The following is a 12,698-nucleotide window of genomic DNA, read 5'->3' as shown; positions in this document are numbered from 1 at the left end:
GTGTCTGCCTTCGGCTCAGGTCATGATCCCAGGGTCCTGGAATCGAGCCCCGCATCGGGCTCTCTGCTCAGCGGGGAGCCTGCTTCCTCCTCTCTCTCTGCCCGCCTCTCTGTCTACTTGTGATCTCTGTCTGTCAAATAAATAAATAAAATCTTTAAAAAAAAATAAATAAGTAAATAAAATAAAAATAAAAAACGAAAGACTTGCACAAGAGCCATCTACTCCTAACCACTCTTTCTCACCCTCCTCCCCCGAAAATCCAACTCTACACAGCAGCCAGAATGAGATTTTTTTTCTTAAGGCATCAAGGAAAGGTTTTATTCCAGAGGTAGCTTGAATGAGGGGACAGAAGTCTGGCTCAAATCTATCCGGAATGAGATTTATTTATTTATTTATTTATTTCTTAAAAGATTTTATTTATTTGACACAGAGAGATCACAAGTAGGCAGAGAGGCAGGCAGAGAGAGGGGGAAGCAGGCTCCCTGCTGAGCAGAGAGCCGGATGCGGGACTCGATCTCAGGACCCTGAGATCATGACCTGAGCAGAAGACAGAGGTTTAACCCACTGAGCCACCCAGGTGCCCCTATTTTTTTTTTTTTAATAAATAATGAAATCTTTAAAGATTAAAAAAAAATCTTTATCTTTATTATTTTTTTTTAAGGATCTCTACGCCCAACTTGGGGCTCGAACTCACAACCCTAAGATGAAGAGACTGAGCCAGCCAGGCACCCCTGGAATGAGATTTTTTTAAATAAAACATTTCAATTTTGAGATAATTGTAGATTCACATGCACATTCTGCAAGAAATAATACAGAGGAAGCCAGTTTCCCAATGTAACATCTTGCAAAACAATGCATTTCTGCTATGGTCTGAACGCATCCCCCAAAATTCATATGTTGAAGTATTAACCCCTAAAAGTGATGGTATTCTTTGTCCATTTTTATTTTTTAATTTTTTAAAAGATTTTATTTATTTATTTGACAGAGAAACAGAGAGCACAAGTAGGCAGAGTGGCTGGCAGAGGGAGAGGGAGAGGCAGGCTCTCTGCTGAGCAGGGAGCCAGATATGGGGCTCAATCCCAGAAGCCTGGGATCATGACCTGAGCCAAAGGCCAACACTTAACCAATGGATACACCTAGGCATCTGCTTTGTCTCTTTTTAAATTGGGTTGTTTGGTTTTTTTGGTTGTTAAACCCAGCCATTTGAAGTGAACAATTTAGTGGCATTTAGTATATTCACAATGTTGAACGACCGTCATCTCTACCTAATTCAGGAACATTTTCATCACTCCTGTAAAGTTTTTTCTGGCGAGATAAACACAACACCAGGCAAAGTGGGTGCAAGGCAAGATTTATTAAAAACGCTCTCCAGCGAAGTTTCAGGGCTCAGGAGAAGGGGAGCCAGGAAAGTTGTTCCGGGAGGAGGTGGGCACCCTCAGGCGAGGTTCCACAACTCTGGAAAGCAGGGAGGAGGGGGCTTTTAAGGGGTCTTTTGGCAAGTTTCCCTTATTTGGTTATTTCACCTGCTCGTCGGGGTCCCATTGGTCCACTGGAGCCGGGGGCGGGAGGGTCTCAGATTCCTGCTTGGGCCTTTGTTCTCCTGTCCAAGCTCAGGTCTTGTGGTGGGAACTTTTGCCATTTTTTTTTTTTTAAAGATTTCATGTATTTATTTGACAGAGAGAAATCACAAGTAGATGGAGAGGCAGGCAGAGAGAGAGAGAGGGAAGCAGGCTCCCCGCTGAGCAGAGAGCCTGATTCGGGACTCTATCCCAGGACCCTGAGATCATGACCCGAGCCAAAGGCAGCGGCTTAACCCACTGAGCCACCCAGGCGCGCCAAACTTTCGCCATCTTAAGTAGCCCTTTCTGCTAGCCCAACAACTCCAGAATACAATAATGTGCATAAGCAGTTACCGATGTGGCCCCATTTTTAATAGATGGAGGGACAAACTTTGAGACATTAACCAACTGCTCAAGGTCACACTGTGTTATGGACTGAGTTGTGCCTCTTCCCCCCAGAGTGCATATGTTGAAGTCCTAACCCCCAGGGCCTTCAGGATGTGACTGTATTTAAAGGTGACTCAGTTAAAATTAGACTTTAGGGGCACCTGGGTGGCTCAGTCAGTTAAGCACCTGCCTTCAGGTCAGATCATGATCCCAGGGTCCTGGGATAAAGTCAACAGGGAGCCTGCTTCTTCCTCTCCCTCCTGCTCAGCTCTCTCTTTTGTTATATCTCTCTCTTACTCTCCAACAAAGAAAGAAAATTTTTTTTAAAGATTTTATTTATTTATTTGACAGAGAGAAATCACAAGTAGATGGAGAGGCAGGCAGAGAGAGAGAGAGAGAGGGAAGCAGGCTCCCCGCCGAGCAGAGAGCCCGATGCGGGACTCGATCCCAGGACCCTGAAATCATGACCCGAGCCGAAGGCAGCGGCTTAACCCACTGAGCCACCCAGGTGCCCCAAATAAAGAAATTTTTTAAAAAATAAAATGAAACTTTATTTTTTTTTAAAGATTATTTATTTATTTGACAGACAGAGATCACAAGTAGGCAGAGAAGCAGGCAGAGAGAGAGGAAGAAGCAGGCTTCCCACCGAGCAGTGAACCCTACTCGGGCTCGATCCCAGGACCCTGGGATCATGACCTGAGCTGAAAGCAGGGGCTTTAACCCACTGAGCCACCCAGGCGCCCCTAAAATGAAACTTTAAAGAGGTGACTCAGTTAAAATGAGACATTAGGGCTGGCTCAGTGGGTAGAGCATATGACTCAGTCTTGGGTTATGAATTGGAGCCCCATGTTGGGTATAGAGGTAACTGAAAAAGAAAAAAAGAAAGAAAAAAAAAAGATTAAAGGTAAAATGAGATGTTAGGGTGGGCTCTAATCCCATCTGAGAGGTGTTTTATAAGAATCTCTTCTTATAAAAACACACAAAGGGATGCCAAGAATTTGCACACACAGAGGAAAGAAGACCATGTGAGGATACTGTGAGAAGGCAGCCATCTGTATAAGCCAAGGAGAGAAGCAGCAGAAGAAGTCAAACCTACTGATAACGTGATCTTGGACTTCTGGCCTCCAGAACTGGGAAAAAATTAGTTTATGTTGTTTAAGCCAGCATATCTGTGGTATTTTGTTATGTCAGCATTAGCTGGCTGGTACACATCACTTACAGGAAGCCCAGTGAGGACTCTGACATTCTCAAAGCCCAAGCTTCACTCATTTTATCAGGAGTGATGGCATACCCTCTCCATTACCACCCTAGGCCAACCTGATCACTAGGCACAAAAATAGAAAAAAATGTAGGCACTGTGATGTTGCTAGGGCCCACAGCAATGTTCTAATTTCAATTTATTAAAATAGGGGAAAATATATAATTATAGTAACGAACGAGGCCTGGATTCCTTTGTATTTCTATAAATACAATTGTAAAATGCAATTTTTATTTTTTATTTTTATTTATTTATTTTTTATGGAGGAAGGGTTCCATTAAGGCAGAAGTGTTTAGGACTCACAAAAGCTATAATGCACTATGGCCACCACCATCCACAGTTTGCAAAACATCTTTAAAAGTTGAAAAATGAGGGGTGCCTGGCTGGCTAGCTCAGTTGGGGGAACATGTGACTCTTGATCCAGTGGTTGTGAGTTTGAGCCCCATATTGGGTGCAGAGATTACTTAAAAATAGAATTAAAAAAAAAAAAGATTTAATTAATTTATTTGACACAGAGGGACAGCACAAGCAGGGGGAGCCAGAGAGGGAGAGGGAGAACCAGACTCTCCCTGGAGCAGGGAGCTGGATGCGGGCCTCCATCTCAGGACCCTGGGATCATGACCTGAGCTGAAGGCAGACACTTAAGGACGGAGCCACCCAGATGCCCCTTAAAAATAAAATCTTAGAAAGAAATAAAGAAAGAGAGAGAGAGAGAGAGAGAGAAAGAAAGAGAAAAGGAAAGAAAAAGAAAGAAAAAAAATTAAATCTCAGGGGGATTGCAAATTCGTTCTTAAATCCTAGGCCACCTCTGCCCCCTAGTGGTAGTAGAGAAATTTCAGAAGAAATCAATGTGCAGCAGCTGTTGGATAATTCACACCTACCAGGTGCTTTGAAATTGTCCTATATCATTTCATCCTCACAATCCCATGCAGTTAGTGATATCCCATGTCCAGATAAGTCACCGAGACTCAAGGTGCTTAAGACCTTTAACCAGGGTCACATGACTAGTTGGACAGTTGGTTTCCAGCCATGGCCCAACACTATGGAGAACCCCATTTATCCAGATTTCCCATTGTTGGGATGGGGGACTCCAGCAGTGAGAATTACAGTACTGCTCTAGGTTTCCCAGTTTGGAGACAGAACAGAACTTTTGGAGAGTTTTGCACGGCCAGCATCTTTCATGCTGTCTACATTTACTTAGAGCCAGACACTGTGCTTAAGGCTGTGATGGGGATCATCGCTGAATGCAACTTAAGTTAATATGAGTCTTCTAAGGAGGCTGCATTTTCTTCCTTCCTTTCTTTCTTTTTTAAGATTTTATTTATTTATTTGACACAGAGAGAGAGCTGGAGCACACAAGCAGGGGGAGCAGCAAAGGAAGAGGAAGAAGCAGGCTCCCAGCTGAGCCCTGTGCCCAATGCGGGACTTGATCCCAGGCAATTGCTTAACCAACTGAGCCACTTAGGGACCTGGGAGGTTGCATTTTCCTGGTGGAGAAGAGATTTGGCTTGGCTGCCTCATTCACATCCCTTTGGAATGACATCTATTTATACATTGTCAGCGTCTCTGAAAGAAAGGCACTGGCTGCCTCTCCCCCTCCGGATATAGAAGCAGCTGTTTTTCCTTGCTGAAGAAGGGCCAGCAAATTCAAGCGCTGATGGGCAGGGAGCATGTTTTAAAATTTGGGACTATCTTTTACTCAAACCATTCAGTTATCCATTTCTTTCTTTCTTTTCCTGAGCCAGCCGGGAGCCCCCATAATGTACTTTAATACATTGAGATTAATACATATAGACTTGTTGAATCACTGTGTTGTACTCCTGAAACTAATGTAATGTGTGAATCATTCTTCAATTTAAAACAATTATTTTTTAAATATATTTTTTAAAATAAAAAGTATTTGGGGGTTGCCTGACTGGCTCAGTGGGTGGAGCATGTGATCTTGATCTCAGGGTTGTAAGTTCAAGCCCCAAGTTGGGTGTAGAGATTATTTACAGATAAAATCGTTTTTCAAAAAAGTATTTTGAACTGAGTAATATTGAAAACATGGTAGCTCAAAATAGAATGTATAGCTAAGGCTCTACTTAGAAATAAGTTATAGCCTAAAATGCATATATTAGAAAAGATTGGTGAAAACCAAATCCTCTAAGTATTCTGAGAAATTTAGAAAAGGACAGCACATTGAACCCAAAGAAAGTAGAAAAAAAATACAGTTAAGTAGGTACTAATAAAATAAGAAAACAAATGTATAATAGATCAAATAGTCAAAGTTGAGTCCTTTGGAAAAAATATTACTAAACCTCTAGATTGACCAAGAGAAGAAAAACAAAAGAGACTCTTCAAAAATTCACCTATGTCAGGAAAGAACATGAGTACATCACTAAAAATCCTATAAACATGAGAAAGAATACAAAATAATATTAGGGGGCACCTGGGTGGCTCAGTAGGTTAAGCATCTGCCTTCAGCTCAGGTCATGATCCTGGAGTTCAGGGATCAAGCCCCACACTGGGTTCTCTGCTCAGCAGGGAATCTGCTTCTCCCTCTCTCTGTGTCCCATGCCCCGGTTCATGGTTTCTCTCTCTCACTCACTCACTCTCTTTCTCAAATAAATAAATAAATAAATAATCTTTTAAAAAAGAATGTTAAGAACAAGTTTGTGCCAATTAACTGAAATTTTAGATAAAATGAACAAATTCCTAGAAGAAAAGACAACTTATCAAACCAACACAAGAATAGGGCAACTGAGGACGCCTGGGTGGCTCAGTGGGTTAAAGCCTCTGCCTTGGGCTCAGGTCATGGTCCCAGGGTCCTAGGATTGAGCCCTGCATCAGGCTCTCTGTTCAGTGGGGAGCCTGCTTCCTCCTCTCTCTGCCTACTTGTGATCTCTGTCTGTCAAATAAATAAAATCTTAAAAAAAAAAAAAAGAATAGGGCATCTGTGTGGCTCAGTGGGTTAAAGGCTCTGCCTTCAGCTCAGGTCATGATCCCAGGGTCCTGGGATTGAGCCCCACATTGGGCTCTCTGCTCAGCAGGGAGCCTGCTTCCCCCTTTCTCTCTGCCTGCCTCTCTGCCTACTTGTGATCTCTGTCTGTCAAATAAATAAATAAAATCTTTATTAAAAACCCAACACAGGAATAGAAAACCTGAACAAAAACCACATCTCTTAAGCTTTTTAAAAAAGATTTTATTTCTAAATACTCTCTACACCCAAGTGAGGCTCAAACTCACAACCCCGAGACCTAGAGTTGCATGCCCCACTGACTGAGTCAGCCAGGTGCCCCACATATATTAAATGTATTCAATCTGAGATTGAATCTCCCTCCTTGTCCATGTAGCTTTGCAGATGAACCCTTCCAAATTTTAAGGAAGATGTAGCACCAATCTTACACTTTCCAGAGAACTGAAAAAGAGAAGGGCAACTTAACTTAACTTAAGTTATCTTAACTTTCATTTAAGATAACAAAAACCTGACAAGAACATAAGAAAAAAAGAATAATAGTCCATTCTCTCTCTATGTAGGTACAAAAAACCTAAACAAAATATTAGCAAATTGAATCTAGCGATATACAGACCAGCAACACAAGGTTGATTTAACTACGAAAATCAATCAATGGGGCACCTGGGTGGCTCAGTGGGTTGAGCCGCTGCCTTCGGCTCAGGTCATGATCTCGGGGTCCTGGGATCGAGTCCCGCATTGGGCTCTCTGCTCGGCAGGGAGCCTGCTTCCCTCTCTCTCTCTCTGCCTGCCTCTCCGACTACTTGTGATTTCTCTCTGTCAAATAAATAAATAAAATCTTTAAAAAAAAACAAAAAAACAAGAAAATCAATCAATGGACAAATGAATAGCCACAGGTAAAAGAATGAGGTTGGATCCTTACCTCACAACTTGTACAAAACTTAACTCAAAATGAATCTTGGAGTGCCTAGGTGGCTCAGTGGGTTAAGCCTCTGCCTTCGGCTCAGGTCATGATCCCAGGGTCCTGGGATCGAGTCCCGCATCGGGCTCTCTGCTCAGCAGGGAGCCTGCTTCCTCCTCTCTCTGCCTGCCTCTCTGCCTACTTGTGATCTCTCTCTGTCAAATAAATAAATAAAATCTTAAAAAAAAAATAAATCTTAAAAAAATGAACTTTAAACTTAAAATGAGTCTTAAACTATAAAACTCTTAGAAGAAAGCATAGGTGTAAATCTTCATGACCTTGATTTGGGTGAATGATTATTAGATATGACATCAAAAACATAAGCAACAAAAGAAAAATTAGATAAATTTAACTTCATCAAAATTAAGAACGATCATATTTCTTTTTTTTTTTTTAAGATTTTATTTATTTATTTGATAGACAGAGATCACAAGTAGGCAGAGAGGCAGGCAGAGAGAGGAGGAAGCAGGCTCCCCGCAGAGCAGAGAGAGCCTGCTGCAGGGCTCAATCCTAGGACCCTGGGATCATGACCTGAGCCGAAGGCAGAGGCTTTAACCCACTGAGCCACCCAGGTGCTCCAAGAACGTTCATATTTCAAAGGACACCATCAAAAAAATGAAATGATAACTCACAGAATGGGAGAAATCACATATCTGATTAAGGAATTATATTAGAATATATATAAAGAACACTTACAGCTTAATAAAAAGACAATGCAATTTAAAAATGGAAAAGATCTTGGGCACCAGGTGGCTCAGTCATTAGGCATCTGCCCTTGGCTCAGGTCATGATCCCAGGGTCCTGGGATGGAGCCCCGCATAGGGCTCCTGGCTCAAGCGGGAAGCCTGCTTCTCCCTCTCCCACTCCCCATGCCTGTGTTTCCTCTCTCACTGTGTCTCTCTCTGTCAAGTAAATAAATAAAATATTTAAAAATTAAAAAATAAAAATGGATCTGAATAGACACTTCTTCAAGGGAGATATTCAAATAGCTAATAAACACAGGAAAAGATACTGAACATTATTAGTCATCAGAGAAATACAAATCAAAGCTAAATGAGATACCACTTCATAGGCATTAGGATGGATGTAATAATGATAATAAAAAAAAATAATAACAAGTGTTGATGAGATATGAAGAGATCAAAACCCTCATGCACTGCTGGTGGGAACCTAAAACGGTACAGCCATCTTGGGAAAAAATCTGGCAGTTCGTCAAACAATTAACAATTCAGTCAACATACAAGCCAGGAATTCCACTCCTAAAATAAAATAAAAAGAAATGAAGTACCAATAGATATTACAACATGGTTGAATCTTGAAAACATGCTAAGTGAAAGAGCCAGTTACAAAAATCCACACATTAGGGGTGCCTCGGTGGCTCCATCGCTTAAATGTTTGACTTTGTCTCAGGTCACAATCTTGGGGTCCTGGGATCCAGCCCTGCTTCAGGCTCCCTGCTCAGTGAGAAGTCTGCTTTTCCATCTCCTTCTGCCCCTCCTCGGCTTTTGCTTTCTCTGTCTCTCTCTCTCAAATAAATAAATAAAAATCTAAAAAAAGAAAAGTCTATGGACACCTCTGTGGTTCAATTGGTTAGGCATCTGCCTTTGGCTCAAGTCATGATCCCAGAGTCCTGGGATCAAGCTCTGCATTGGACTCTCTGTTCAGTGGGAAGCCTGCTTCTCCTTCTCTCTCTCCACTCACCCTGTTTGTGTTCTCTCTTGCCCTCTCTCTCAAATAAATAAATAAATTCCTTTAAAAAGTCTACATATTGGGGCGCCTGGGTGGCTCAGTGGGTTAAGCCGCTGCCTTCGGCTCAGGTCATGATCTCAGGGTCCTGGGATCGAGTCCCGCATCGGGCTCTCTGCTCGGCAGGAAGCCTGCTTCCCTCCCTCTCTCTCTCTGCCTGCCTCTCCATTAACTTGTGATTTCTCTCTGTCAAATAAATAAATAAAATCTAAAAAAAAAAAAAAAGTCTACATATTATTTTGATTCCTTTCATAGGAAAATCCAGAATAGGGAATTCTATTGAGGTAGAAAGTAGATTACTCTTTACTTACGTCTAGGGAAGTAGAAATGGGGGACATAGAGGTGATAGCTAAAGGGTGTGGGGCTTCTCTTTGGGGTGATGAAATGTAATTCATTATGGTGACGGTTGCCCAATCCTTGTAGATATATTAAAAGCCATAGAGTTGTGCACTTAAAATGAGTGAATTGTATGGTATGTGAACTGTATCTCAATACATTTGTCTTTAAAAAAAAAAATCAATGTAAGTCATCACATAAACAGAATTGAGAAGGAAAAAAGCTAACATATGCTCATCTTAATATATGCCAAAATGTACATTTATATACTCTCACTTATGATAAAAATTTTGCACAATAGTAGGAATAGAAGGGAAGACTTTTTTTAAAAGATTATTTAATTATTTATTTATTTGATGAGAGAGAGAGAGAGATCACAAGCAGGCAGAGAGGCAGGCAGGGAGAGGGGGGGAAGCAGGCTCCCCACTGAGCAGAGAGCCCGATGCAGGGCTTGATCCCAAAACCCTGAGATTATGACCTGAGCCAAAGGCAGAAGCTTAACCCACTGAGCCATCCAGGTGCCCCTAGAAGGGAAGACTTTTAATCAGAAAAATATCTATTATAAATACCTACAACCAAACATCCTACTAGATACAAGCTCATTTATAAAGTATAAATAAAGTATTTATAAAGTATATTTCTATATTCTAGCAATAAATAGAAATAAAAAATTTTATTTTATTTTATTTTATTTTTTTTTTTTTAAAGATTTTATTTATTTATTTGTCAGAGATAGAGCGCGAGCGAAAGCGAGCACAGGCAGACAGAGTGGAAGACAGAGTCAGAGGGAGAAGCAGGCTCCCCGTGGAGCAAGGAGCCCGATGCGGGACTCGATCCCAGGACGCTGGGATCATGACCTGAGCCGAAGGCAGCTGCTTAACCAACTGAGCCACCCAGGCGTCCCGAAATAAAAAATTTTAAACAGCTTTATTGAGATATTCACATACCGTATAATCACCCATTTTATTTTATTATTATTTTTTAAGTAGGCTCCATGCTGGGTGTAGAACCCAATGTGAGGCTTGAACTCACAACCCTGAGATCAAGACCTCAGCTGAGATCAAGAGTCAGATGCTCTACCAATTGAGCCAGCCAGACATCCCCAAATTCACACATTTTAAGGTGACACTTCAGTGGTTTTTATTATATTCACAGATATGTATATATCATCACCACAGCCAAGTTTAGAACATTTTCATCAACCCCTGAAAAATCTCATCCCTTTAGTTATCCCCATCCCTCATTCCCTCTTCCCAAGCCCTAGGCAATTACTAATCTGTTTCCTGTCTCTGCAGATTTCTCTGTTCTGGATATTTCTTACGACTAGAATAATACAATATGTGATCTTTTGTGAGTGGGCTCTTTCACTTAGCATAAAGTTTCCAAGGTTCACCAGTGTTGTAACATGAATGAGTACTTCATTCCTTTTTATAGCCAAATAGTATTCCATTGTACAGATGCACCGTATTTTGCTTATCCATACCATGTCTATGTCATTTGATGGACATTTGTGCCTTTTGGATTTTATGAACAATGATGCTATAAGCATTTGTGTACACGTTTTTGTGTGGACATACACTTTCATTTCTCTTGGTTATATGCCTACAAGTAGAAGTGCTGGGATATATGGTGGTAAGTCCATGGTTAATTGTTGAGAGACTGCCAGATTGTTTTCCAAAGAAGGTGCATCTTTTCACATTCCCACCAGCAGAGTATGAAGGTTGTGATTTCTCCACACATATTCTTCTCAATATTTGTTATCAACTAACTTTTAATTTTTTATGTATTTTTTAAGATTTTATTTATTTGAGAAGAGAAAGTGCAAGTGATGGGGAGGGGAGGAGGGAGAGGGAGAACTGACTTTGTTTTCAAAAATTGTGATAAAAAATACATAACATTTTTAAGTGTATAATTCAGTGACATCAAGTATATTCACAATGTTAAACAACAGTTGCCACTATTTCCAGAACTTTTTCATCATCTGGGACAGAAACTTTGTACCCATCAACTACCCAATCTCCCCTCCTCCCGGCTTCTGGTAGCCTCTATTCTACTTTCTGTTTGTAAATTTGCCATTCTAGGTACTTCACATGGCATCATACAATATTTGTCCTTTTGTGTCTGGGTAATTTACTTATCATAAGTAAGTAAGTTTTTTTTAAGATTTTATTTATTTATTTGACAGACAGAGATCACAAGTAGGCAGAGAGGCAGGCAGAGAGAGAGAGAAGGGGAAGCAGGCTCCCCACTGAGCAGAGAGCTCGATGCTGGGCTCCATCCCAGGACCCTGGGATCATGACCTGAGCCAAAGGCAGAGGCTTTAACCCACTGAACCACCCAGGTGCCCCTATCATAATGTTTTTAAAGTTTATACATGATGTAACATGTATCTATACATCACCCCTTTACATAGCTGAATAATATTCCACTATATGGATGGATCACCTTTTGTTTATCCATTCTTCTATAAATACACTTTCTGGCTATTGCAAATACTGCTGCTATAAACACTGTACAAATATCTGAGTCTCTGCTTTCAGATCCTTTGGGTGTATATGTAGGAGTGAAATTGCCGGATCATATCATAGCTGTGTTTAACTTTCTGAGGAATTATCAAATTGGTTTCCATAGTGGCTGTACCATTTTACCTTACCACTAGCAATGCACAAGAATTCTAGGTTTTCCACATCCTTACCAATACTTGTTACTTTCCATTTAAAAAAAAATGTATAATCATTCTAATGGATGTGAAGTTGGTATCTAATTGTGGTTTTGATGTGCATTTCCCTAATGACTAGTGATGTTGAGCATCTTATTAGCCATTTGTATGATTTTCTTTTTTTTTTCTTTTTTTTTTTTTGAGAAATGACTGGTCATTTTTTGCCCAGTTTTTAATTGTTTTTTTTTTTTTTAATTGAGTTTTAGAAGTTCTTTTTTAAAAAATATTTTATTTTTTAAAAATTTTATTTATTTATTTTTTTTAAAGGTGGTTTATTTATTTGACAGACAGAGATCACAAGTAGGCAGAGAGGCAGACAGAGAAAGAGGAGGAAGCAGGCTCCCCGCTGAGCAGAGAGCCCGAAGCGGGGCTCGATCCCATGACCCTGAGATCATGACCTCAGCCGAAAGCAGAGGCTTTATTCCACTGAGCCACCCAGGCGCCCCTAAAAAAATATTTTAAAAGAGATCACACGAAGGCAGAGAGGCAGGTGGCGGGGGCAGGCTCCCCGCTGAGCCATATGGGGCTCAATCTCCGGACCCTGAGATCATGACCTGAGCTGACCGCAGAGGCTTAACCCACTGAGCCACCCAGGCACCCTGAGTTTTAGAAGTTCTTTATGTATCCTGGATATTAGATATTTATCAGATACAGGATTTACGAATAGTTTCTTTCTGTGGGTTGTCTTTGAATTCTCTTGACAGTGTCCTTTGGTTCACTAAAGTTTTAATTTTAGGGGCGCCTGGGTGGCTCAGTCGTTAAGCGTCTCCTTTTGA

Source organism: Mustela nigripes, chromosome 8, assembly GCF_022355385.1.
Source record: "Mustela nigripes isolate SB6536 chromosome 8, MUSNIG.SB6536, whole genome shotgun sequence".
NCBI lineage: Eukaryota > Metazoa > Chordata > Mammalia > Carnivora > Mustelidae > Mustela > Mustela nigripes.
This window is presented reverse-complemented; position numbering follows the sequence as displayed.